The sequence below is a fragment of the Pogonomyrmex barbatus genome, unplaced genomic scaffold (assembly GCF_055798465.1).
Source record: "Pogonomyrmex barbatus isolate J1 unplaced genomic scaffold, ASM5579846v1 scaffold3, whole genome shotgun sequence".
In the NCBI taxonomy this organism is placed as follows: domain Eukaryota; kingdom Metazoa; phylum Arthropoda; class Insecta; order Hymenoptera; family Formicidae; genus Pogonomyrmex; species Pogonomyrmex barbatus.
The window spans coordinates 17,789,430-17,816,696 of record NW_028297127.1 but is presented as its reverse complement, the minus strand read 5'-3'; the positions used below and the strand labels follow the sequence as shown (position 1 = coordinate 17,816,696).

Here is a 27,267-nt window from a genome sequence, read left to right as displayed (position 1 = left end):
GATATGATAGAAAATCAGTCGAGATATCTATCTTTAGAAAAATTAGAAAGAAAAGAGAGAGAGAGAGAGAGAGAGAGAGAGAGAGAGATATTACGTGATGTTACGCATTTGAAAATAATAAAATTTTTATAGAAAAATGGAAAAAAAAATTTTTATATAAAAATAGATTATAAATATATAAATCGTAGTTAAATTAATAAAAATTAAGATAAAAATAAATTTCACGAAAGAAAAATCAAAGCAAAGATCAAAAGAAATTTAAGATATAAAGAATGAAAATTGAAAAAGACTAGAAGATCGATGAAAACACGAAGCGGAGAGTTAACGATATCATAACAAGAGTGTGCAGGGCCGGAAATAAAACAGGCGCGCGGGTTTCAAGAGGCGGCAAACGACCAACGGTAGATTTCTGTCCTCGAAATAACGATATACCCTCGGGAAACGGCAGGATATAGAGACGAATGAATTTCCTTCATAAAGATAGAAGAAGTAGTCAGAAGGTAGAGACACGATCAGGAATAGGGAAACGCGACGCAACTTGTTTTTTTTTTTTTCGCATAAAGAGAAAACATGCTCAATAGATCGAATATATCTTGTAAAAAAACTAAATAAGTGAAGACAGCATTTGCTCGCCTAACTACCTTGGTTAATATAACTTAAATGGCAGTCCACATCTACACATGTATCTAGGAAATTAAGTTACAAATATCTGCCAATGCTAATTTCTTTTTCTTCTAATATCGTTGATTCGCACTAAGAGTTTAATATATTGAATCGCAATTTCTGTAAGTAACTAAATTAATCAAGTATTATATAATAAGAAATAATTATATATTGTATTATCAGAATAAAAGTATATTTTAATTAAAGAAATTTAAAATGACTAAATTTATAACAGAATAAATTGTATCTGTTATAAACTTAATAAAGATTTAATAATAAAGACTTAAAGTTGATCAATTATAAATAAATATATGTAAATATAATAAAACTTAAACCCATTTTTAATTTTTTTAATAAAAAATTAAAATGTGCATTAAAAGTTTTAAAAACTCTGTATGTAATTTTCAAATTATAATAAAGAATAAAGTTCATATCTAAGTTTTTTTTCATCAGAAAATTTTAAGAAAGACAGGACAAAATTATTCAATTAAATCATGAAAATGAAAAAGCAATATTATTCGCGTATCCTCATCGAGACAGAATATTTTCTGTCGTCAAGAAAGAAAATGAACAATGAAGCAAAATTCTTGCTACTCGGATTGTACATATTATACATAAGGAATGAGTAACACTTAATGCTTAGTGCTTTAACGGCATATAACTCAATTATAATAATCATGATAGTAAATTATTTCACCATCATGAAATGAATTTCACCATCGTGAAATTTGAGGCGAATAGAGAGTTTTTGTTTATGTCTAATAGTTTACATCTGAATAGAATAATAATTTGAGATTTAAAGCGATAACGCGATCGATGCGTTTAAAATTCTAAAATCGTTTATGATATCTGCCATTATGACGCTCTCCGTTTCCAAAAACCCTTTCCTAATTAACCCGTCCAATCCGAGTGGAATGCTCGCTTTCCTCTCAGCGAAATGTTTATGCACTCGCCATATGGCGCGGTCGGCAACTGAATCTAAATTGCAAATTCGCCATTGGAAAAACATCGTACTTAACTCTATATATTTGAATATACGTCTCTGGAAAGTGATACATGTAATGCATCCCCCCCAAAGAACGTAAGTGTCTAAATATCTTTTAATTAAAAGGTTAAAATTTTACGATAGTCAAGTATTTGATACGGAAATATCATCCATTATTTAATTTTCAATCGCTGCAAAAGTGTTAAATCAAATGAAATGACATGTAAACTATACATTTGTATGTAAGAAATTTACATATAAATACAAATGTGATAATGAGTTTAATATGCGTCCTAATGAGATTTGTCATTAGATACAATCAGTGTACATTAATTATAATCACGAAAGCGCCGCAATTTAATCAATCAATTATGCAACTCCGTAACTGAGAACCAACAGGAAGATAGAGTGGCATTATGGAGACGTGCTTTGGAAACTTGTTAATGAGCTTGCGAGACACCTTTGTCGATTAAGATGTTTCAGAGTTATCTACACAGTCCTTCGAAGTCATTACGACATTGATAGATAAATATTTTTAAAAATACTTTTAATTTAAAATAATTTTGAGCGATACTGAAATCGAACTGATTATATCAAGTACTCTACGAGAATATCATCAGTGGATATCATCTATAAGGCATTTAATTACGACGAATATATATGACCTCATATTTATTCCTAATAAACGACCAAAGTTATCACCTCACTAAAACTGTCGTCACGTAGACTTAATCTATCAATTTAATACTATTAGATCAATTAGTCACTGATCGACAGCCAGGCAATTTGCCCGTGATGTCGTGGACACCTAACGAGATAATGCTAGCGTACCAACGAGTTGGTAAACATTAAACGCTCGTAAAACGTAATCCTCTATTGGATGCTGCACGTTCATCCAAATGACAATACGATCCGCTAATTCGCGTCGCTGTGTTTTAGTGCGAACAGTTTTAACATTTTGCGCGCTGTTATTTCACTACATACGATTTTGCAGCAACGGTTTTCAAATCGGATCAGGTTTTTTTCTATCGTTAACTATAATATCAAAACCGCAAAAGATCATACGCATATCTCGTTTACGCAAAATATCATATTTAATGCGCGATATGTGTACATATATTCGTTATATTGTTATAATTATGACAAAAATATCTAATTTACTAGATTTATTACATATGATACATATAACAATAATATACATAATTAAAAATTAAACATGTCAAAATTATCAAAATATATCAAAATTATGTACATCATTAAATATAATAATATAATTAAATTATTATATTATTTATTAATAATATTACATTAAATATCTAATATTTGTGAATTATAAAACAAATGTAAAAACAATCTCTTGTTTTATAATTCACTTTTTCCTTAAAAATAAATATATTTATAATCATATTGTAAGAAAGCAATAATGAATACTGTGCCCTTTATTTATATCTAACAACTCACCCTCAATTATTAAAAGAAATTAACGTAATATGACCGTTGTTAGGTGTATATACCGCGTTAAATTGTTTGCCAGTGTTTCGCGTGTGGCAAAAGCTAGCATACTCTGGGAGGATAAAGGTAACCAACAAGAGATGGTCCACGTACTATAACATTAAAGTACGCTACAGTACTCCACCATCGTATAGCACCAGAAAATAGTCCGGAATAAAAATAAGCGTAGAATGTCACTCTAAAGTTACAATGGACTGCGGAGGGTTAAAACATAAAAAAATAGACTAGTAAAATAAAATATAGTCCGTCGGAGTTACAGTGTAGAAAGAATAAAGTATGAAAACATCCATTCGTCATGTTATAAAACTGACAAAAAGGATTCCTCTTGCTTTTTTTTTTAATTTCATTCCACTTCAATTGCAATCGTTATAATACGTGTAGAAATGGTATAACTTGATGCTTGATTAAATTGCATTACATCAAAGATTTTGTGAATCTCTTTAATCACTAAAATACAACATGAAATAATATAATTGCACTCACGTTATATTTATTGATCAATATGATCAATATACAAAGTAAATCTCTGTGGTAAGAAATGCTTTTTGCCAACGTCTCGTGATTGTAAAAGAGAAATACAATGTCGTTCTAAAGTTGCAGTAAACTACAAAAAGTTAAAACATGAAGAAACACTCGGCACCGTACAAAACTTAAAGCAATGGAATCAAGATACTCTCTTAGTTTAGCAAGTTGCAGTTCCATCGAAGTTCTTGATGTGAAATACGAAATGCAGTCTGTATATATACACCACGATTATATCGAAAGCAGAATGGGTTCGAAGTTATAATAAGACATTTTTACTAAAGAATAATCTGAAGAATGGTCTAAAAGTGGAGAGAAAAGGTAACGTTTGACATAAAAGAGAAATTTTGTAATTTAAAATATCCTTTACATAAATAATACGAGATCCGGTTAAGCTATAATCGTACACAATGTAATTATACAATAATTACATTTACGATATTGAGAAATTGTATAGAAGTTATAACAAAAAAATCTGCAAAAAACGCGTTATAAGAACATATAGAAAAAAATACTCTCATAAATTTTCTCGGCATAGGATAGATTCTCAACATAAATCTATAACTAATACGACAATGCGAACTGAGACCACCGGACTGAGCAATTCCATATACTTGTTCACTATTCTGACGCCGCCGCTCCGTTGCATTCTAAAATATTGCTGTTATAAATCGCCGCCCAGTGAGCCGCGCCGCAATTGTATTATAAAATGCCGGCAAATTAATTCCGATTCAGTTGGGGAAAGTCGCCCGACGAAACGTGAGATCGAACAAGAATTGACATGTGTGCCGTCGCCATCGCGCCTTCGATACGTGCACGCGCTCAAATTTGTATGCGGTAACATTAATTATTCCCATATGGATATTGAAATACAGATTTATAGCCAAAGGAGAACTCTGCTCTGTATTATTCTTCGATCCATGAAATCCCCGCCTTGCAATATATCTATAATCATTATTTAGGATATGCAGGAGAATTCTGGTTGTAACTAATCGGCACAATTTTCGAGAGTATCGAAAAAAATGTAATAAAATAATCAGAATCCGATATAATCGGATATGATCTAATTTTTAAATTGATTTGTTATAAAAAAGTGACAGAACCGTCAAAAAAAAAAAACATCTCTCATTCATTTTTAACATGTTTTTATCTCTTAAATAGATAATATACGAGGCATTCATTTTACAATATATAGACTTCAATAAGTTTTTCGAAATGTCACAAGTTAAATACGCATTTAAAATACAACAAGTTAAACACGCAATTAGAATAAAATGTCACGAAATAGAGTAAATCCGGAATTACGTTGATCGCGCGTGACAAGAAATCGAATGTCGAACGGCATAGCGAGTGGTATCCTTAATGTCGTCGTTCGAGAACATAAAGGATAGCCGATCGTAAAAGATAGCAGCGCGCAAGTTGCGTCATTTAAAAACGTTTAAGCCCTTTCTAAGACTTTAATTTCAGCTGCAATGTCGAATGACATTAAGATGGCGATTGATGTAGTGCGTTCGTGTTGCAAGCGGTTAATTAACTTTGCTACTTTCACGAGCTCTCGACATTTGAAATCTGCGCGAAGGACTTTGTTAAGATCCGATACGACATTTGAATTATAGACCGTTTCCGCGATGTGCGTTTTGAATCTTGACAGAAAGCCCCTCTGTCAAATCAATCACACTTAAAATCTAATAATAAAACACTTTCGTTCCATTTCGTAATTCATAAAATTTGATACACATATTTACAAGACACATAAAATGTCCGTTAACATCGAATTAGTGGAGATTATCGTGCATATTTCTCTCTCTTTCAGAAAAAATTCTATCTTATATTTCTGTTCAGACGCTAAGAAAAAAAAATTATCTCTTGATTGTGTATAATCATGCACGATCCAATTGTAAGTTCAACATGTCACAAATCAAATCAATCGGTTAAAATGCTAAAATAAATAAGAAAACATATAAATAGAAGTGTAATTGTAAACTGTGTCACCATATCACCGTAAAATCAACGCGCAGACATACGATCGGGCAATTAAAAAGCGAACTAATTTATCGTACGACGATTTTCATTTGTAACTTTCAAACGCAGTCGCGATTTATCGTGTACTTCCGATTGGTATCTAAGTTGCAAGAAAGTAAATTTCTCATCTATCGAAAGAATGCGTTGAAAGCACGGTGATTCGGCATTTTCTTCAAGCCAATAATGGTAGCCGAACATTCTTTGCAGCGTTCGCCTACCGGCCGGTTGTTATCCACTCAAAGATTTCTACCGTTTCCGCTCTCGATTTATCCGGCTAATTTTGTGAATTAATGGTCCCCACTGTTCCAGAACCGACAAATTACATTGTTTAGATGCTCTTTCGTCAAGCTGCCTTCCTACATCGATTCTTTCCTTGGGGATTAGCTCCGCAATGTGATATTTTGATTCCTTGAGAATGGAAATCTTTATCTGGATGGAAATCCTGTCTATTATTCTCTAAGAGTAACAATTTTTGTGCCATTTCATGAAAATTGTCAGACAAATTGCTCTCTCTCTCTCTCTCTCTCTCTCTCTCTCTCTCTCTCTCTCCCGCTCCCTCCGTGATTCATATTCTTCATGAGCGTAAATTATTTTATCGAACAAAGCGAAGCGTGCCCTTATTATTATTATTGACAGAAAATTATTTCAGATGGAAGGTACAAGAAATTTTATTGGCCAAATTAATGTTAATAATTTATCACGTTCTTAAAATGCAATAACTTAAATAGTTTGAGTCTTTTCCTTTTTTATAACAAATACTAATTGACATTTCATAAACTTCATAATTTCATAAATCGAAAACCTTAATACAAATCTCAGCTTCGAAATAAACGTAAATAAAAATATCTTGACATTTTTCTCTTTGTAAGCAGAAAGAAATAAATTGTCTTTAACCAGAAAAATATAAAAGACGTCTACTATTGCTTTCGCACTTTTAATTAATTTCTCCATCGAAACGGTAATCATTCCCACCCGTTTAAAAGTTCTTTTCACAACTTTATTTTATGTGTGTTCGTCGCCCTTAATATTTTATCGATGGCATTCAGGTTCCTCGCGCGGAAAACAGATAGATGGAATGGGAAATGCATTGTCATAAAGTGGCACGGCAGATGCAGCGGTCGAGAGGACAGGGTTGCATCCACTGCACAGCAAAAGGGAACGAAAGAGTTGTAGGGATGAGATATCTTGTTCTCATGTTCGAGTACCATCGACCTCGCGCGTCTTTCTAAAAGGTGATAGGACACGCCAAGTCGACCGCACCCAGCAATAGAAGAGCAATCAGAAATATCGATGCAACATGCAAGACATTATCTGCATAGCTTGTACAATATGATATTATTAATAAATATAGAAAATCTTAGATAAATCCCGAAATATATAAAAATTTTTAATACAATTTATAAAAAAATAATATAAATGATTTTTATTGTTTACAGAAATAATAAAAATCAAAATAAAATGTCTATCAAAAATATATTCATAGTTATAGTCATCTAGATTTACAATTTGATGTGTCTGATCTTATGTGTTAAATTTGAAATTAAATATATTCTTAATATAAATAAATTATAGCTGTGAAAAATAGAAAACAAAAAAGTTATATTGATAACTATATAAAGGTAAGATTCAATCAATAATATTTTCGATGTTCAAAAGCTTTTGTTGCACTTTCGTCTTATTGAATCCCGTTAACGAAATGTCAAATGACGTAGCCATTTAGTTGATTATAGAACATTATTTTAAGACTCACCGAGACAGTAGCAAAACTCGCAAGAGAAACGATTACGTACCTGTAACAAAAAGAGATACATTAGCACGAAAAAGCAACTATGCTACAATGATGACGCAAAAGAACAAATAGGATCATTTGTGGTGCTAAACGGAGAAAACATTTTATCGGTTTATCCTCGTAAATTGAACATTTATTATAAAGCTCTATATATATTCATGCTGTTTGCCAATTGAAGTAAATACAATAAAAATAAAATTTAAATTGTAATTATTATCAATTATTAATTACTGTAACAATATTGCGAAAGCAAGAAATACGTATTTAGATTCAAGCAAGAAAATTATTTAAATATAATATAAAGTTGAAAGAACAAATATGAAAGACAAATATGAAAAGACAAATATGAAATGTGTGATATGTATTTGCAATTATTTAAATTTAATGTTTTTTAATTCCTTGAAAATATTTATGACTTTAAAAATGTAAAACTATTAAAGCCCCATTAGAGGAGGGGAGAGGGACTAATTTGCATGATATCAATTATAATACTAATAATATCGTTTATACACAGATAAATTAGAATGGTAATTTTAAAAGATTTTATAAAACATGAAAATAAATAATTAATAAACCTATAATTTTAATATGAGAACATAATGTAATATAGAATATAAATTTACGAGATGCGAGAGTAGCAATATGTTATATGCACTTGTAACATATCATGTATGAATTACGACAAGCATCTCATATACATCGGTCTACAAGTAGATCTTGAAATATGCAACGGACCATCATAGTCATATACCATTTCTAAGCTCAAATCTTGCGACTCCTTTTCCGTCGCTTTCTGTGTGTACTCTTGCGCACTCATGTTGTACATACAATGGTCGGAAAAAAGTGGACTAGCATCCAAAAGATGACGGTGCGTTAAAATGTCGCCGGTATCGTCCTCTGGTAATATGCGACATACATTCGCTTACAAACGAGAAAATGCTGGATTCCGTGTTATTGTGAACTTATAAAATTTAAAATGTGTTAAAAATGTGTTTTAATAAAAAAATATATATTCTATGTGTTTTAATAAAAAAAAATATATATTCTAAGTTCCTTTGAGTAAATCATAGATTTCTTAACTTCTGTACGAAATGAGTCTCTTCGCTTTTATTTCAAAGAAAGTCTTTAAACGCTTAAAAATCTTTTATTCTTCTCATTTATTTTAATTAATAATTAAATAAATTCAAGAGTTATTAAATATTATTAAATATTATCATAATATCAAATAAGAATCATTATATGTAATCATGAAGAATACGATATAAACCTATATTATAAGATAAAATAAGAAGATAAATCTGCAAATATGTTAACGAAGTGACGTGTTCAAAAATAACTGTCAAAGGTATGCGAATAAGAATAGCGGATTACTCGCCGAAGATTAATGTGAAATTGCATGATAACAAAAAAAAAAATATCGACATCGAGATATCGACCACTTAGTGTACGTCTGGAATCCGTCCAACTGTGCCTTGGCATCGTACATACATGAGCATCTCCATATGCTGACATATCGATGTGCGATGTAATATCTCTATCAAAGCTTTCCGGCAGCATTAATTTCGCCATCGTTCAATGATTCATCAAATGTCAATGAGAGTAATATTTAATCTATGTCAAGCCAATTCTGTTTTCCAACGATCACTATTTTTAATTTATATTGATCCAAGAATGCTGAAACGATATCAACATCATTTAACTATAAATATGAGAGATAAGAATTTACATATTTTTATTTTCTATTTATTCATTTCTTCTTTTTATTTATTTTTATTTTATACCACTTTTATGCGCATCATTAAAATAAAATAACAAATAAATCGAGCAATCAAATAGAGCATACTAAATATATATATATATATATATATATATATATATATATATATATATATATGTAAATTTTATGAGATCGATATCTTAATTACAACGGATTGACATCGCCATGAAGATCTTGTATTTCTCGTAGCGAAGAGATACGAAGTAATACAGTGAACTCGACTAAGTGCATTTCGTTAACAGGCAGATGCTAAAATTATACTAAGTGTAAATTATACTCGTTAATCCGATTATTCCACTTGCTTTGAAATGCATGTAGAACCACATCTGAAGCAAATAATGATATCTGTCCAGTAATGTGATAAAAATGTTCATGGCTCGGCGCCTTGCTGACCTTAGGAAGAATCAGTTCGCTAATAAGACCGGGCATTTGCAAGAGCATTACCTTTGTCCTGACAGCGAGGCGACATCGAGAATATTACAGCGGACATTCAACGCGAGAATCGTTTAATGGCATCAAAGAGAAAGGAGAAAAGTACTTCTCGCCGTCTGGCGAATTTCTTTCAGTAAATGTAGTACACTAAAGTGAAAAAAATTTTATTAGTTCACCAGTCAATTTTCTCTCACTTTCAATAAAAGAATGAATACAAAGCATATGCGATAATCAAATAAATAAAAAAAAGAGGCTTGAGAAAATGTGAGCATATCTGAATGAGGATGTATAATAAAGTGCATAAAAAAATTTGTGAGTAAGATAACAAATAATATGTTATTGAGACATTTTTCGTGTAATTAAACGGTATATAAAAAAATCGTTCTCTTCAAAATGTATTTGATTTATCTCAAGTAAATCTCAAGTAAATTTCGAAATAACGCATAAATATGAGAACAGGTATGACACATGCTTTCAGAAAGGAGTGCCCAATCATAATGCAACAGACGGCACTCGACGACATTCGCACATAGCCGGTAGTGACGTAATGCGTCTGTTACATGAGGTGCATTCTTTCATTTCATTTCGGTCACTCCCCATGTTCGTGAATACGAATTTTTCACGCAGCACAGTCAAGCTACATTTCTGATAAATCACACAACGGAATGAAATCTGAAATTTTACAAATCGCATATCAAAATTTCATATAGATACGCATTTCTCGTATACGTATGATATTTCCTCATTTCTCAGGGCATTGAATACGGTTTCTGACACAAGGCGACCTTCGTCCGTGATATATCGCTGCATTTCCGTTTTGCGTTCGCATCTGTTATTTTACGTATATAAAATAAATTTAAAGTTATGAGTCAAATGTAACGTAAAGAGACAACGTAAACACCAATGAATAACCTAAAACGAAAATAAAACTCATCCCTTGCTCATTTATTTCAACACGAAATGTTCCGCATTTTTGCAATAAACGTTTTCTTCATTTAATTACACAAGAAGATGAAGCATTGAAAAAAGATGCAAACGTGAAGTAAAGGATTGTTGTTGCGCATCGAAGATATTAATACGCGTTTCGTATACACGCCGCGGGTTCGCTTCATCGCGAAATTCATTTCCCCGTAGGAAAGATGTAAAGCCAGCGGGGAAATAGGTCCGGAAGATCGGAGGCTCCTCCTATGAAGGATACCTTCGCGGTGGCGAGGCGCGAAGGACGAAGAGGACGGCGACCCGACGCGGCGCGCGACGACAGCGAGCGAAATGAGAAAAACTGAGGCATAAAATTGCATTTGCTTGCGTCGCGCCGCCACCTGCCAGTGGCCTTCGCGGCCATCGCGGCTACTGTTTGCTCGTTTAAAAGCCCGGCTCGCCGCGCTTTAATCAAGTTCGCCCGCGGGAAAATATTGCCGGACGGAGTTTCAATCCGAAAGAAGATGAATGCCGGGCGGCGCATTGTGCGTGCGCGGCCACATATATCACTCGCCGGAAACAGGCGATCCTATCGGCCACATCGGATAGAAAAAGATAGATTTCGCGAAACTTGTTGTCCACGTTAACGGTTACATTATATGCGCGGCCGCGGCTCTCATCGGGATAATTTTGAGAAATTTACTTAATTGCCGATTGGGAAAAATATTAAATTCTAACCAATATCCACCTATATCGGATATTTCGATTGATATATTGGTATTCAAATCTATTGTACATGTGTTAGGAGAAAGAATTCTAAATTTCTCCCGAAGTAAATACTTATACAGTTTACATGCAAGTAAAGATATTTCCGGAATTTTTGTAACTTTTTTTAAATAATCCAATATTGAAATTTAAACTAAATCTGGTTTTAAGAGGAAAAATATCCGTGAATATTATTTTAAATATTATGAAAGAATAAAATAACACATTTCAAAATAATATGCAATGCAATTTTAAAAATGATTTGTAATTGCAACGCGCTTTCTAATATATATAAATCTTAAGCTTCTTAAGGTATCGTATTAATTTTCTGCTATGTTTCCTGTCCAATATAAGGGGAGAAATACCTTTTTAACTGTATTCTATCAGGTCAGGTCTTATAGATCATATACAGTTAAAGTAGCTTAGAATACAGCTGAAACGACAGCTTACCGACATGACATTTACTCTACTATGGTTTCAATATCTGCAGTTTAAAAAGGATTCGGACAGTTAACGTGCCTGTTACGAAATATATAGGCGACCTTTCCCGTTGTTCTATAACGACGCGCGCGTAACTTTGATAGACAGAACACGTTCTTTATTCGCTATTCGCGGGAGTTCCGCGAAACATCAAGCGATCAAGTCGGATACCAAACCGTTTTACCGCAGCAACTTCTGCGAGAGATCCGAGGACGGTACGCCTTTGACAGTCTTCGGGGTGCACTTTATGAACGCATGTTATAGAATACCGCTGCTGCACGCTGTTGCATATTAATGGTTACGAGCGCTCCCTTAAAGGAGGTTGCAAAGGAAAATCGGTAGAAGAGTAATGCGATTGCCGCGCTTCGTCTTCTATCTCTGTCCTCCTCGTTTAACCGAAGATACGCCGTTGATACGCACGTAGAAAGCACGAACGAAGAAAGTTAGGTAGGGGGCGAAATTTGTCTTATATTATTTGAGGAGCATCTCCGGATCGTCTCCGATTGTCTCATGCATTCTGGCAACGGCGAAGCTGTCGAGAATACCACGCGATCGGAGAAATTGATATTGGCTCCGAGTTCGACCGAGCGGTCTAACTTCTGATTCGCGATGGAGGATGATGTAATCATCCTCCACCGCGAACTATTTCGAACGTCGGGACCGATGATGGTAATGATATATCGTTAAATCATCGCGTGCGCAGCCATCGGCGCATCCTCGCTTCCTCTCTAGGATGCGAATCCATGCATCGGGAATTGAGTGCTCTTGGACCGTAACGGAAAGCCGATCCGCGAATGAGGTAACGCGAACTGCATTCGATGTTTAATCGTATAATATTTCGTACGAGTACTTTCTGTGCAAGGAAAACAACGTCAAATCGAATATAAAAAAAAAAAGTAAAAATAGCCCGTTACAATTATTGTAATTTTTATATATAAAATAAATGCATATTCATAATAGAAATATGTTGCAAACTGCATTCGATGTTTCGTACGAGTATTTTCTATAGTAAGGGAACAACGTCGAATAGAATATAAAAAAGAAAAAGTAAGAATGGCCCCATTACAATTAATTTTTGTGTAAAATAAATGTGTATTCATAGTAGAAATATGTCGCAAACTGCATTTGCTGTTTCATTTAATATTTCATACAAGTAAATATTCTATATAAAGAAATAAAAAAATCGAATATAAAAAAAATTAAAATGAGCCATTACAATTGTAATTGTAATTTTTGTGTAAAATAAATACTCATAACAGAAATATTACTCATAAATATGTCAATATTTCATATGATATTTTGTGCGAGTACTTTCTGTGCAAAATAACATCAAATCAAATGTCAAAAAGAAAAAAAGTGGCTCATTATTAATTATTGTAACTTTTGTATAAAATAAATTGGTGGTATTCATAGCAGAAATGTCGCAGAGAAATCCTTTGTTATCAAATTTCAACTAAGGAGCTCCAGAGTCCTCAATTAAAAACAAGTTCAATCTTAGATTTAATTTGCAGTATCATACAAAGTGCATATATATTTCGCATATGAAGCGCGTAATACACAGTCTTGTATGGTAAACGGATTGAACAATCGTCTTCATTCAAGATCTCAGAAGCTCGGCTGGTTCTCCGAGTCATGCGAACGAAACTTCAGCGCGATACACACGACTCGGCGATGTTTGTGAACATAACTTTAAAATATGATGGTTAAAGATAGTTCGGATTAGTTAGTCTTATTTAATACAATATAAAAAAATGATAGATCGAGATCAGCGATATTTCGAAGAAATTCTTTCGAGAATAGAATAAAATATTACAGAATATTTGCCGTAAAGAGAAAAAAGCACGTTAAAAGTTCTTTTTAGCATTCAGTTGATAACAAACGGTTTGTCACTTGACCTGGTTTCCATTTCTTATATTCGAATGCGCTTGGATTATTTCTATTTTAACGACGTAGTCTCCGCAAACAAAAAGGAACGAGAAATTGAAGGAACGCTGCGTGAGCGAGGTGCTGTTACTGCTCGTCGTTTCGAGTGCGTCACATATGAATTACATGTCGGTATAACGCTTCTGATGAAAGACGGTGTCTCGTATCATTCTCCACATTATTTTCGTACAGTTCACCGTTACGAGTAGAGTAAACGGTTGACGGATATCAAGACAGGCATATTTTATAAACTTCGAAATTCTCTTTGCGCAGGTATCTTCATATGTGAGACATGACATATGTAAGTGTTGTGATATAATATTAATTTTAATCATCGATAAAATATATATCGCATAAATCTTAAAAAGTAAACTATCACTTGGAATATTTTTTATGTGCGCCAATTATTAATAATTCACAGCTTATCATTATCAACAAACACAGCTTTAGACGTGACAGAATTAAACCGAACCTGTCTGATTTCATGATTTGTATGAAGTAATCCTTCTTGTCTCTAAAAGCCCACGATTGAGCAGTCGTAATTCTGTAAAAAAATCTGTCATGACAAATCCATTATCGTTAAAAGTCATATTGCTATTACCGGAAGGCGTCAGGAAGTGGCAGCTCGCGACCTGTTGACGTACTAAAGACGATCGTTTATTCTCGGTTGACTCTCACGACTCCGTTCTTTCGTTGTCGCGAGCCATTCATCATAGTCGCTGGCCGGAGCCCAAATCCCGATAAGAAATCGTTTAAGTGCAAACAAAGAATCAATTTGCACACGCCCGATACTTTTCCCGCGATGATCGGATCTGCCGGGATTTCCCTTTTCGTCCTCGAGGCATTCTCGGGAAGTGTAGCCGGATTATCGAGAAAATATCTCCAATGGTATTAGCGAAAAATGAAGGCGAAAAATGATGTTTCACGCGAACGATAAAGTTGGATGCATTTTTTCTGGCGAGATGAAACTTTTATCCTGCTTACTTACGTCGTAAGTTCACCAGTCTACACGTTGCCGTTTCTGCGTAGAATTTGATGAGAGTTTGCGAAAAACTTTACAAAGGTTCGAAGATAATAGCATATTGCTGGAAAAAAGATATGGTAAGCGTGATTAAAAATATTAAGTTCATGGCGGAAAACTTCAATTAACCGGATATATATGCTTATACAAAAACCTGTACAGCTTGGAAATTATTAGATAATAATATTGATAATATTCTGGTTGCAATAATGAGTGGCGTCTCTATGCGCTTGAGGAAATCGATATTCTTCGAGTTACACCGTTGCAGAGTTACAATCTCTAACAGCCATATTCGTAGTTGGGACGTTAATCAACTCGATTAAATTTCAGTATCCAGTAATTGAAGCGGCCATCACTGAAGTTGAGTTTTAATCTATATTCGTAGTCAAAATTAATCAGCTATCGCGCAACTAGCTAAGGACTAACTATGTTTTAGTAACCACACGAGAAATTTGATAATGTTAAAACTTTTTAAATTGTTTTAATTCTCACGTGTAATTTCCCCCTCTTTCTCTCTCTCTCTCTCTCTCTCTCTCTCACATGTATAAATATATATTCTTAGCGGGATTTATAATATTCATAAATTTATTAATAAAAATTAAATTCATTTTCAAATAAAACCATCTTTCAAATTGATAAATTTCGATTTACGAAATAAATCAATATTGTATTGTACCAAAATAAATTTATATCATCTTTTTGATTTATGTATATAGTTTGGCGCCGGTTTAGTTATTGAATTCTGTTTAGATGATTTTTATCTCCTTACAACTATAGACAAATCCGTTTTAGCACAAAAACATCCAAGCAAATGTTGCAGTTACAATCCTTGAATAGCAAGTATTATCGTTTCACATCTAAAAATACGACCATTCATACAATGATGCAAACTATCAGCATCCTCCCCTAGAAAATCTCGCCCTAGAAAACTCTATTATGCTCGGTGCAACGAAGAGTCACAATGAAAGACGCACAATTTTTTCTCGGTTTTTTCACGTGCGCTCGTTTCCCGTCGTTGGTCCTCTCGTTAGCGCAATCGATCCACGCCACATAAATTTGCCAAATTTCCAAGCTGTTTTACTATAGTTTTATTATAGTTTTTGAAATTTTCTTTCTTGAATAATGACATTTCCGATTTCAATATACATATTATTTTTTACAATTTAATACTCAAATTTATACTTTAACAAATATCAAAATTAATTTCACAGTTTTCAAGTCATAGTTGTTAGAGAACTTTATCTGATACGAAGCGAGGAAGAGACTAAGGTAGAAAAGTATCAATTTCAGAGTAGAGTCGATTTCCAACTCCAAATTGTAATTTAATTCTCTTGGTTAAATCTCTGTCGCGTATTTAACGTGAAATTATACAGCGAGTTGAAAATTTGTTTTCTTTCGCGGATATGAATGACAATTGATCCGAACAGAACTGCGAATCACGCTCCGATCGGGCCAAGAGAGAAACTTAAGTTCCGTTTGTCTTGTCTCGCTTTCACACGCAACTGCAAGTCACACCAACGTTAAATATCCATAGCACATCCGTAGTCCGGCGAAACTTGCGCTCCAAGAACTTGTGCTTCGTTGCTCGGGACCGAACTGACTTCTCAGAGTTTCTCTCTCGCATGAAAGACCCGCAAAATGCAAGTTGACGTGTAATTTATCATCTCAAATATAAAAATCTTTACTTTATAAAATTCAAAGAAAATGTAGAAAATAGTGTTTCATTAAATTATATTGAAAAATTAATCGCAATGTCGAACATCTTTTAAACGCGGCATCTTAATACTACAATATACTAAAAAAAAAAAAAAAGTATAATTATTGCACATCTTTAATCCTTTACTCAATTTATAATAATAATAATAAAAATTCTAAATGATAAAGTACTAAAAGATAAGAATTTATTTATGTATTATGTATTTAATCATTAATTATGTATTATATATATCTCTCGTAATATAAAAATAAATATGAGAAGTAAAGAGAATATATAAGAGTTAAGATTAATCCTATTAAAAAAGTATTAAGAAAGAAAACTGCACAATAAAGGATTTATTGAATTTCGAAGCTGAAATGATAACAATGTAAAAAATGCACGTCGATATCCGGGTAGACAAGCTTCCTATTAATATTACCTGTTACTTTCAACAAGACTTGACTTGTATTCAACGGAGTACTTCGTAACAAGTCGAAGCTCTTAACTTTCGCGGCAACTTTCCAGCGGCATAAGCTTTCCCCATTCGTGCCATCCCCAACGTAACGCCGTAAACGACGAATTGTACCGCCTTCTACATTACTTAACTCGGTGGTTACGAGAGCTGCAAATTAGTCGCTCGCGATTGTTCACGGGCACTGCCAGTGTTAAGATAAGTCGGACGCGAAACCCGAAATAAAAAGCCGAGGCCAGAAAGCTCCCGTTTCACACTGATCCAATTAGCTGGTAAAAGCGCTGAAGAAAGTATGAACGCGACGAGCGAGCGACGCACTTTTCGCAGGTCGTTTTATTCATTCGCGATGGCTATATAACGCGAGGAAGAATAATGCGATGGCGCACCGGCCGGGAAAATTCTTTATGCATCTTGGGAGAACAAAGAGCCTCGCGAAAGAAGGGCGGATAGCCCGATTCAATAAGAAACTAGTAATATTCATGTCGGGTCGGTGAAGGGTAGTAAAAGATTTTATTCGCTCGCGAGCCGGTCATATAATTTATATGCGCGCTCTAGTTAACTTTATAACTTATATCCGCGCGCTGAATTATCCATTAGATATATTTTAAGTCGCTCTCTCGAGAAGAGGGGACTAACTTTCTGACGTAAGCTGTAATCTAACTTGGCGACTTCCGAAAGCAACATTAGGGACGATTATCTTGAATGCAATTCCTGTAAGATGCACTCAAAAGAAATTTAAAATTTTTGCCAAGCTTGTTGGATAGAAAACGCATTACTCACTCGGACACAATGTGACGACATCGGGAACTTTTATCTTCGTCGTTTTAATTGTCGCATCAACTCACTTCTCAGTTTGAAGAAAATTTCAAAGTAGCATATCTGCTTTTTCGAGATGTAATAAATATACAGGGAAGTAACTTAGGTGAATATTTTAATCAACAGAATAATAATACTTCGTAATTAAAAATAATTCAGACAATTATCCGAGGATGATTGAAGATCACGTACATGTCGGCGTGGACATTTACAAAGGGCATTTTGTATGTTATAGGGTAGGCAGATAAAATTCGCTGTCGTTAACGAATCCATCACTATCGCTCGCAGAATCTTCTTAACGTCCGATGACATTTATGCGTCAGCTACACTGAACACCACTCGCATGAGGGCCCTTCATACTACCATCACGCCTCGTCGAGCAAGCTAACGTCCTCCATTAGGCTTATTGGCTGATGCAGGAATTAGAGCGTCCATTCTAGTTCACGGATTGCTCGAATGTTACGTATCCGGGCGTCCCGGTGTCGGATGAATGCAAAACGTTTCGCTCAACATCATCTTGCCTGCTGCATATCCCCGGGGATATGGCCACCGTTGCCCATCTGGATAACGAGTGGTTCCTGTTTTGCTCTCATCCATCCAGGCACTAATGACGTTCCGCCGGGCTCACCTGGGCAATCCCGTCGACGGGATCCCGACGCCATCGTCCTCTCGCGTGTATCCCGGGTTTATTTCATCCCGTTCTTGCCGAAGTACGAGAACCGATAGAAAGTTTCTTAATATCGGATGAAAACGCTATTGCAACCTCATACGAAAGTTCACAGTCGACGGGAGGCGCACCCTTTCTGGCGCGACTTTATTTCCGCTCGATCTTTTTCCACATCGTTCTTCTTCTCCTATGCAAGATGTGCAACGATTCACTGCTGCTTCTGGATGGAAATGATTTACTTAGCTGACGAGTAACCGGTAGTATTTTGTGAAATTTATTTTAGCGCATGAAATAAGTTAAATTTACTTTTGTACGTAAAGTTAATTAAAAATGACTTTGATAGATAATAATAAATCAACATTATAATTTATTACCACTTTAATAGTTTTTAATATCTTCATTTTAATATTAGTTTTTACTTACTATTTTATTATGTTTTTAATATGTTTTTAAAAAAACATTGAAAAGTAATATAGTTAAAAATAAGTAATTAATAACCGTTGAAGTTGGTCATCATTAAAGTTATTATTAATATAATATTAAACATGATGAAAATTCCTTAAACTAATCCTAATTTATTATCTCTCATTTGGAAACATGTGGAAACATGGAATTATTGTTACGAGTTATTGTTTGAGAACTTGTTTGAGAACAAGAGTATAATATGGAAATAATACCTCTGCTTAATGTAACTTTCGATGTTGCACAATAGTTTTCAACGGAATTGCGGGAATCTGGTCTCGTAAAGATAGGCGAGTAATCGATAACAAATTGCGGAAAATCATCTTCATTGTCTTTCATTGTCTTAAACTTTTATCATCGGATTTTCAAGATTATCTTCGTAACTTTCTTTTACACATTAGAAATTTTTGACCGGTCACGATGTTGACAAAATGTTTGATTCGAGAATGATAGTTGCAGCACAAAATAGCGGCTAATTGGATTTAGAACGGCTTATTAACCTTTTTTTCTTTCGCAATTTAGAAGTACGTAAAGTTGCAAAATTGCGAGAACTTCTCGGTTCGAGGTAATAACATCTGTTCTTTTCAGTCGGGCAATAAAAACCTATGACGCGATGATAAGTTAAATGATAAATATATACTTGCATCTGCGCGGAGAATTATTCGGTAACTTCTAACGAGAGATTGCAGCCGTAAAAAAATGTGCGCACGTCCGGGAAAGAAATTTTTCAGATTCATTATATAACAGGAATATTCATTACACCCATAATTCTTAGCTAACGTTGCATTTTAATAATACACGGAAAGACTTTCAGAATTGAAAAATCGCACCGCTTAACTCCATCGCAATACCCCGAGAGGCTGAAGATGAGTTTCAACAACAGCACTATAATTTCTTTCATGTACATGAAATACGTACTTTATGTAGTATCATCATTTTTTACTGCATACAACAAACTATCCATACTCTCAGAAAAAATTGTTAATAACAAGACAACAAGTACAAAGATAAGAAGACAAAAAGTATTTTTAATATTACTTAATCTTAACGTAATGCTACCTATATGTAGTATAAGTAAAAATATTACAATAGTATAAGGATATTACATTAACATTAGATCAATTATTTTTTCTCTTTCGTTCTCGAATTAAATATCTTAATTGTATCTTGTATATGAAAGTTACTTTTTATTACAATATTTTTATTATTAAAAGATCTGTGAAATAAAATTACTATAAAAAATACATAAGATACAATTAAGATATTTAATTCGACGTGAAATAATATTATCACTCACTGTATTTGAGTCTTCTAAAATAATAAGATCATAAATTGAATCTTAAAGTAGATCTTTTGCGTTAAGATCAACTAAACTGGAAACATTGGTGCACATCAAAAGTGCACATCAAAAGTTCGATGTACCATATATGAATTATTCTAAAGATATCCGTTAATCCTATAAAGTTGACGTATATCAACCGCGAAATTGTTCGCAAACAATTAACCGAGTACAGGAGCCACCATAACGATATGAACCTCGAAGGTTTCTCAAGAGATAACGGAACTGTTCTTCTGTTCATAGAGCCTTGTTCATCTTGTATCAAACGCTCCGCCCCGCACATAAAAGTTGTAACGGCATAAAACCTTATCGCCATGGACCACGCCGGATGGTCGACGCAAGTGACCGCTGACCCGTATCATTTTATAAACACATGGCGATTTTTATTCACAGGATAACATAGAAAGAGATTTCTAAAGGCAAATTTAGATTATCGAGTGAAATAATAATTTCATTTGTTTATTTTATTTTATTAGGATAAGATTGAATAAACAGTAAACAGAAAGATATGACTATTTGCTATCTGTTTTTTCTTCAACAGAGAGAAAATAGAATTGAACTAAAAAACAACCAACTAAATAAATCTGTTTGGTGAATATTAAAATTAGAAATTAAAGATAAGATAGAAAAATGTTTATTTTAAAAATAATGTCACCTTTTATGATTGTATTGCGTATTATCATTTTTTTTCTTTTTTTTTTCTTCTTTTTTTCTTCATTCGAAAAATACGCATTTGCTTCAACGTTGAGCCCAGTCGACACATCAATAGCGAAATAATTATCTTAATCAGTCTTAACAACACAACGGTCATTAAAGCAGCCCTGTGGTACGTTTATCTCCCGTTTAATATATCGCCATCATTGTTTGCCGCGTACGTAAAATTGAGTTGCGGAAACGTCCCGTTAACCGACCACAGTAAATAATTTATGCTGCTAGCGCATAATTCTGACGACACACGGTGAAATGAAATTTCTATTCGCCTTGCGAAATTTCGGCAATGCATACAATAGAACCACTCGTTTATAAAACCACAGGAGTCCATTTTGCATTTCTGCGGAAAATGAGTTACTGGCGTCATACCGAGCATTAGAAATAGCGGCTCCATTTCAGATCAGAATAACATCGTTTTAAGTATATTGGTAAGTAAAAAGAAACAGTAAAAAAAATTGTTTATCTTATTATATATTATATTTTGTAATCATATTATAGAAATAATGGCATATCATTCAAATTCTCTAATTTTCCAAGAATTTCGTTCATTTTTTTAATCAAAAGGCAAGAATATAATCATAAAATATACAATATACATACAATTATAATCGTGGATTCATAAAGGCAAATGCCGTGAAACCATAAATGTTCAATTCATCAATGCTGTTCATCACAATTAACGAAAGCTGGAGATGCTAATTATTTGAATGATTATGAATATCTCATACAAACGCGAATCGAACTCATTGTACAATTGTGAATTCCTCGTTATCTCAAATTCGCATAACAATCCTAATAATTCCGCATAAATCTCATATCCATCAAAAACACATCTTGTTCAAATTTTTTTTTCGTGTGGAAAAAATATGAAAGCCAAAATAGATTTTTGACATGTATCAAGATATTGCATTTATATATCGCTATCGTTTATTTCTAATAGATATACTGAAAAATGAAAGATTAATAAATTCAATAATATTATCGATGCAACACAGTAGCAATTTTCATAAACAGCATTGAATAGTTTCGCAAATGTAACACAAATACCAAACATAAGCCATTGATCGAGTAAATTAAATCAATTAAATAAATATGAAATAAATTGCATGTCATGCAAATAAATATAAACGATAAAGAAATAATATAGATGATACTTCATAGTTTCATATGGGGATTTCTAAAAAAATATATATTGTACAGTTTACTCAGAAGAGACTGCATAATATACGTAGTAAGGAAAATAGTCAACGATGAACATATCATTTATCATTTTTTGTTACATTGCGAAAGTTTTTAAGTTCATACTGAACTGATACATCTTAGATATTTACATCAATACTTGTTTTCATATTTATATATAAGTATAGTTTATATAAATAGAAATACGAAAATCGAAAAATATAATGTAGTTTCGCATACATAAAATGATTGCGCTGAGCACATTTTTCGTTTATAATATTTTCAGAATTATTTTCTACACGCTTTACATACAAACTCTCTACGCGTTTCAGAAGAGTTCTTATAAATCGGCTCAAGTAGAATAAGTTCAATAATAAAAAGTATGAACGTAATTTTGAAACTTCTCTCTCTCTCCCCCCCCCCTCTCTCTCTCTACATTTTGAACCTCTTCCTACCCTCAAATGAGACTCCCTCCAATTCCGACGTGTTTCCTTTTCTTCAATTCAATTCCGCTTACGACCATGCATAAAAAGTTGAGAAGATGTAGGTCAGTTTTCTCAGGCGACGGCACCATATAGATAGGCGCCACTCGAAATAATTTAGCGACGATCGATGCCACCTTGCTGAAAATAGAACTGCCTGGTTTGCGGGAGATGTAACGCCGCGTGACAATCCACCCTGATACGCGACGTGCGCGCACGTCGCTAATAGCGATCTCCGTTTCTCTCGCACCGCGTGTATCCAATTATGTTGACATTTAGCGACGACTGCATTCTCCGTCTCCCTCTCGTGCATCGGCACGTACCCGATCGAGCGCGTCTGTACCCACGCAGCCACGTTGACAGAATAGGCGCGCGAGAGCAAACGAGTGCGAGAGAGAGAGAGAGAGAGAGAGAGAGAGAGAGAGAGAGAGAGAGAGAGAGAGAGAGAGAGTGTGTGTGTGAGCCGGTAGTTCGAACGGTCGCGAGCTGCCGGGTGTTTCGAAAATTGAATTTGCGACGGATCGCCGCAGTTTCGTAACACGCTTCGTACCGCGCGGTACTTTACTACGAGCCTTTGCAACGCAAGCTCAGGGTTTGCGAGGCACCAGTGAAATTAGCCATCATGCACTTTGCGCAGCTCGATCGCAACGGAGTCGTGCGAAGAGTAAGGAAAAAAAAAAATTGTTTCGCCGTAATTAGTCGCGAGCTCGAGCGGAATTTTCGCGCGGCCGGTAATCGAATGAAGCTCGCGTGTCGACGTTACTGGACGTGTTGACGTAATTTATAGGGACCGCTATACGCAAACGTGCTCATTCACTATGCATCCGACTGTATGTAAAGGTCTGCAGAATCATTAGCTTGAATTTACATATATGTACAAACGACCGTATTACACAATCATGACTTGGAGATATATAAACATATTTCGATACATATGTACATAAGGACACAAAGGATTTTCATTAAATACCTCAAGATATTAATTCTAAAGAAATACTACGGATTAAATTAATTTAAACAATTGTTGGTTAGCAAAATTATTTCATTTAAAAATATATAAATATAGTTTATATATTATTATTTATATCTAAATCATGTATGTATTTATCTTTTCTTAGAAAAAAGTATCTTAAAAATTTTAAATATTCAATATGCCACATGAATTTTTAAATTGAATGCAAATGATGTGTAAATACGATAAAAATACGGGAATTGGAAAATGAATGTTGGAAGAAATAAAAGGCTTATTATCTGAGCACTCACATAACGAGCCATGCTTGATGCAATCTCTCCTGTCGTGCTCCAGGAGGATTATTTGTATATTTGCCAATGGCGTTGGAGGATGTCGCCGCTGCAGTCCGACCTTCTCTCGATCCATCGAGAGAATAGGACCATCATCTCTCTGGAGTACCGGTCGTGGGGATTCGAAAGAATACATGTATATATGTATATATATATATATATATATATATATATATATATATATATATATGTATCATTGTATTGTTGACGTGTTATTCTAAACACGTTATTTGCGATAAATATCATCACATGCCTCGGTAGTCGAAAGGATAAGATGCCTGCCCGGTAAGCAGGAAATCTAGATTCGATTCCTGGCTGAGGTGGTATTTTTTCGCAAAATAATTACGAGTTTTCACGACTGGTTCGTGGTCGGGCCCCGTCGTGACGCACACCCTCCTTTCTTATTTGGGAAATAAAATGTACACGTATTTGTCACAGAATAAATCATCTAAGTTTATCGCGAAAATATATTATCGCTCGAGGCGTTGAGGAGTTAAACCAACTTGAATCTCATATCTCGTTTTTGTGAATTGTCAATGACGAGAGGACAAAGAAAAACGCGCATATGCAGAAAATAGCAGTTGTAAAGAAAGATATTTTTCCCTCTCATAAAAGTCTAGTACTAGATATGATTCAAAAATGGAATGGTATATTTTGAGATACTCAGCTTACAGTATTGTATTCACAACAATGGCGTTTCGCGATAATCCTTTTCGCATTGCACCCAACTGAATTAGAACGTATACATGTCCATATACAAATATTTGCAAACTAATTACATAATCAAATATATTCTATGTACAGCTTTTATACATTTATTTTTTCAAATGTTATCAAATTTTCTTAACACATATCTCATGAATGTTTTGATAATAAATAGATTTACACATAGTACCGGTTGAACTTAGCAGACATATAACTTTCGTTCTAAAGAAAATTTAATTTAATTTATTCAGTCTATTCCATTCGTAATGTAGAAATTTAAAAAATTAAAAAAAAAACATTAAAAAAAATACAAAAAGTGTTAATTACAACATCTATAGGTCGTGCACGACTAGTCGGCAAAATAATAAACTCGAACACATCGGTAATCACACACAGTAAACACATGAATATTATTGAAAATCGGCTAGCGCGGCTTGAAAGGAGCCGATTCCGCGCTTTGATCTCGCCGCCATACGTCTCGCAAAATATGGCGACAACATGGCCGAGACGCAGTTTTCACCACTGGAATTCTCGTTTAGGTCTGTGATAGATCGGAAGGTAAGCGGACGAAAAATGTATAAATTGCGGTCTTCGGCGGATCACTCTCTTGCGATAATCGGCGACTAAGAAATATCAGTTTGTCAAGCAGTGCGACTTAGAGACCGAGCTTCTCCAGGCGTTGTCGAGCCTACGCGACTATGCCTATATTCCGACTGCGCGATATATTCTGTTTGATTATAGATTCCAGGACGATTCCCTAAGTGTCATCGCATAGCGCGGCTCAGGACGACGGCCCCCAGGCGTTGTCGCAAGTGCAAAGAACATTGTGACAATCTTATACACTTTAATATGCGTACGACAGACATGCTATGAACTGTATATTTGTAAACTATTCGACAAATATTAAATAAACAGTAAACTTAATAAATACGAAACTGCGAATGCGGATATTAAAACCATTCCCTCGACACCACATAACAAAAAGTAACATGATAAGAAGCGATATAAACCCATTCAATTTCTATTGATTGTTGCAGGTAATTCTGTTGCGACATTCCATTGCATAATATTCAATATTACTATAACTAAATAATGTCAGAAATTTTCTATTTCCAGTGTACTAAGTATAATATAAACATTTCGTAATTATCGCACCGGTAAGACATATTCTCGTATACATTCAATTATAGATATTTTGTTTTCATTTTACTCTTGTTTAACTCTTAATTATTATCACCAAGAGGTTCATAAAAATAATAATTTTCGTACGTTAAATTCAAGGAATTTGATGATGCCCGAGGAGCGTTATGCGCGCTCGAAGTATCGCCGTCTGAATATTCATCGATAGCCCGCTCGCATACCGAGCTTATTACGATGCGGTGGCCGTTTCAGTAATAAGCGAACGTCACTAACGTCGTCATTATCGTCACAACAATATCGACGGCTCGTGGTCCATCAATTGCGGCGACGTCACACCCGGCGATCAGTTTATCGATACAACCCGGTGCCGCGCATTTCGGATGCACCCCCGTCGGCCGCGAATGATCTATGTTTATCACATCACTCGTCCAAGCATTGGACGAAATCGCTACGAACGCCACGTCTCCTATGTTTGTGCCACGAAATATCTAGTCTAAGCTAACCAATTAACGAATTCCTGTAAACCTTAGCCTTTAACAACATCGCTTTCCGACATTCGACGAAAGCGATAATAAATATTCTCGACACTGTTCAGCACTGTTGACACGCTGTGCCGTTAATTAATGTATCAGCTTTAAAAATTGTTTAACAATACAAAGCGCACATAATCTGTAGTGCTATTAAATAAAATTAAAAGTCAGTTGTTTCCAACCTTTCTCCCTTTTGACTATATAATTATTACATATAATATTTCAATATACTAAGTGGTACATAAATGGTACATAGTAGTACATATTTCAATATACTAAGTGGTACATAAATAACACAGCAAATCAAAGTTTGGAGCTGTAGTTTCGATGATATTTGAAAAATTCACATTAATTATATATATATATATATATATATAATTGCAAAGATTTGTCCGAAAAATGGCTAAAACGAAAATTGAAAGACTAGAAAATATATGGTTTCAAGCCTCTAATCGCTTCGATACTTCAAAAGGTTACTCTTTTATTTTTATTTACTTTCTCGAGGTAAAATTAAGTGACAAGTTAATTCGATTATGGTATTTTCACAGAATTAGTAAAATCTTCCGCTTAAAAATCTCCACCGATAGACTCCTCTTCTTCGGAGTTCGAAACTTTTCCGAGCAAGCTAAGCAAGATCGAGTCGTGCATTTCGGATTAAAATAAAATTAAAATCTAAAGTGCGAGCGATCCGCCTCTTTCTTAATAGCCTTGTCGGGATAATTGAGAGTACCATTAAGAGGCATTTACCCCCCCCCCCTCCCCCCCGATGGAAGTACACGGGGTTCCATTGCAATTTAATATATCTCGCGCGCGCGCGTGCGCAGCGCGGTGGTTGAACGCGGTGGTGTTATGAAGTAATGACGATTAAATTAATCTAACAACCGCGAGTCGATAGTATTGCCAGTGCGATAATGTAATTCGATAGTCCAAGATCGCCGGCGGGATAAGCTACGGCGA

At 34.4% G+C, this 27,267-nt stretch overlaps 2 protein-coding genes and 1 long non-coding RNA gene across 11 annotated transcripts in view; all 3 read right to left on the bottom strand.

The window, feature by feature from the left end:
- The window catches only part of LOC105427841 (dystrophin, isoforms A/C/F/G/H), a 409,642-nt gene that overhangs the window by 181,183 nt on the left and 201,192 nt on the right, over window positions 1–27,267 (bottom strand). The gene's annotated exons all lie outside the window — the stretch shown is intronic.
- LOC148936117 (uncharacterized) overlaps window positions 1–27,267 on the bottom strand; it is a 133,058-nt gene that overhangs the window by 82,560 nt on the left and 23,231 nt on the right. The window lies entirely within an intron of this gene.
- LOC148936118 (uncharacterized) lies at window positions 539–27,052 on the bottom strand. The gene is made up of 2 exons (XR_016139742.1): window positions 23,897–27,052; window positions 539–7,494 (listed from the first exon to the last, which is right to left on the bottom strand). It is a non-coding gene; the product is annotated as an uncharacterized LOC148936118 (long non-coding RNA).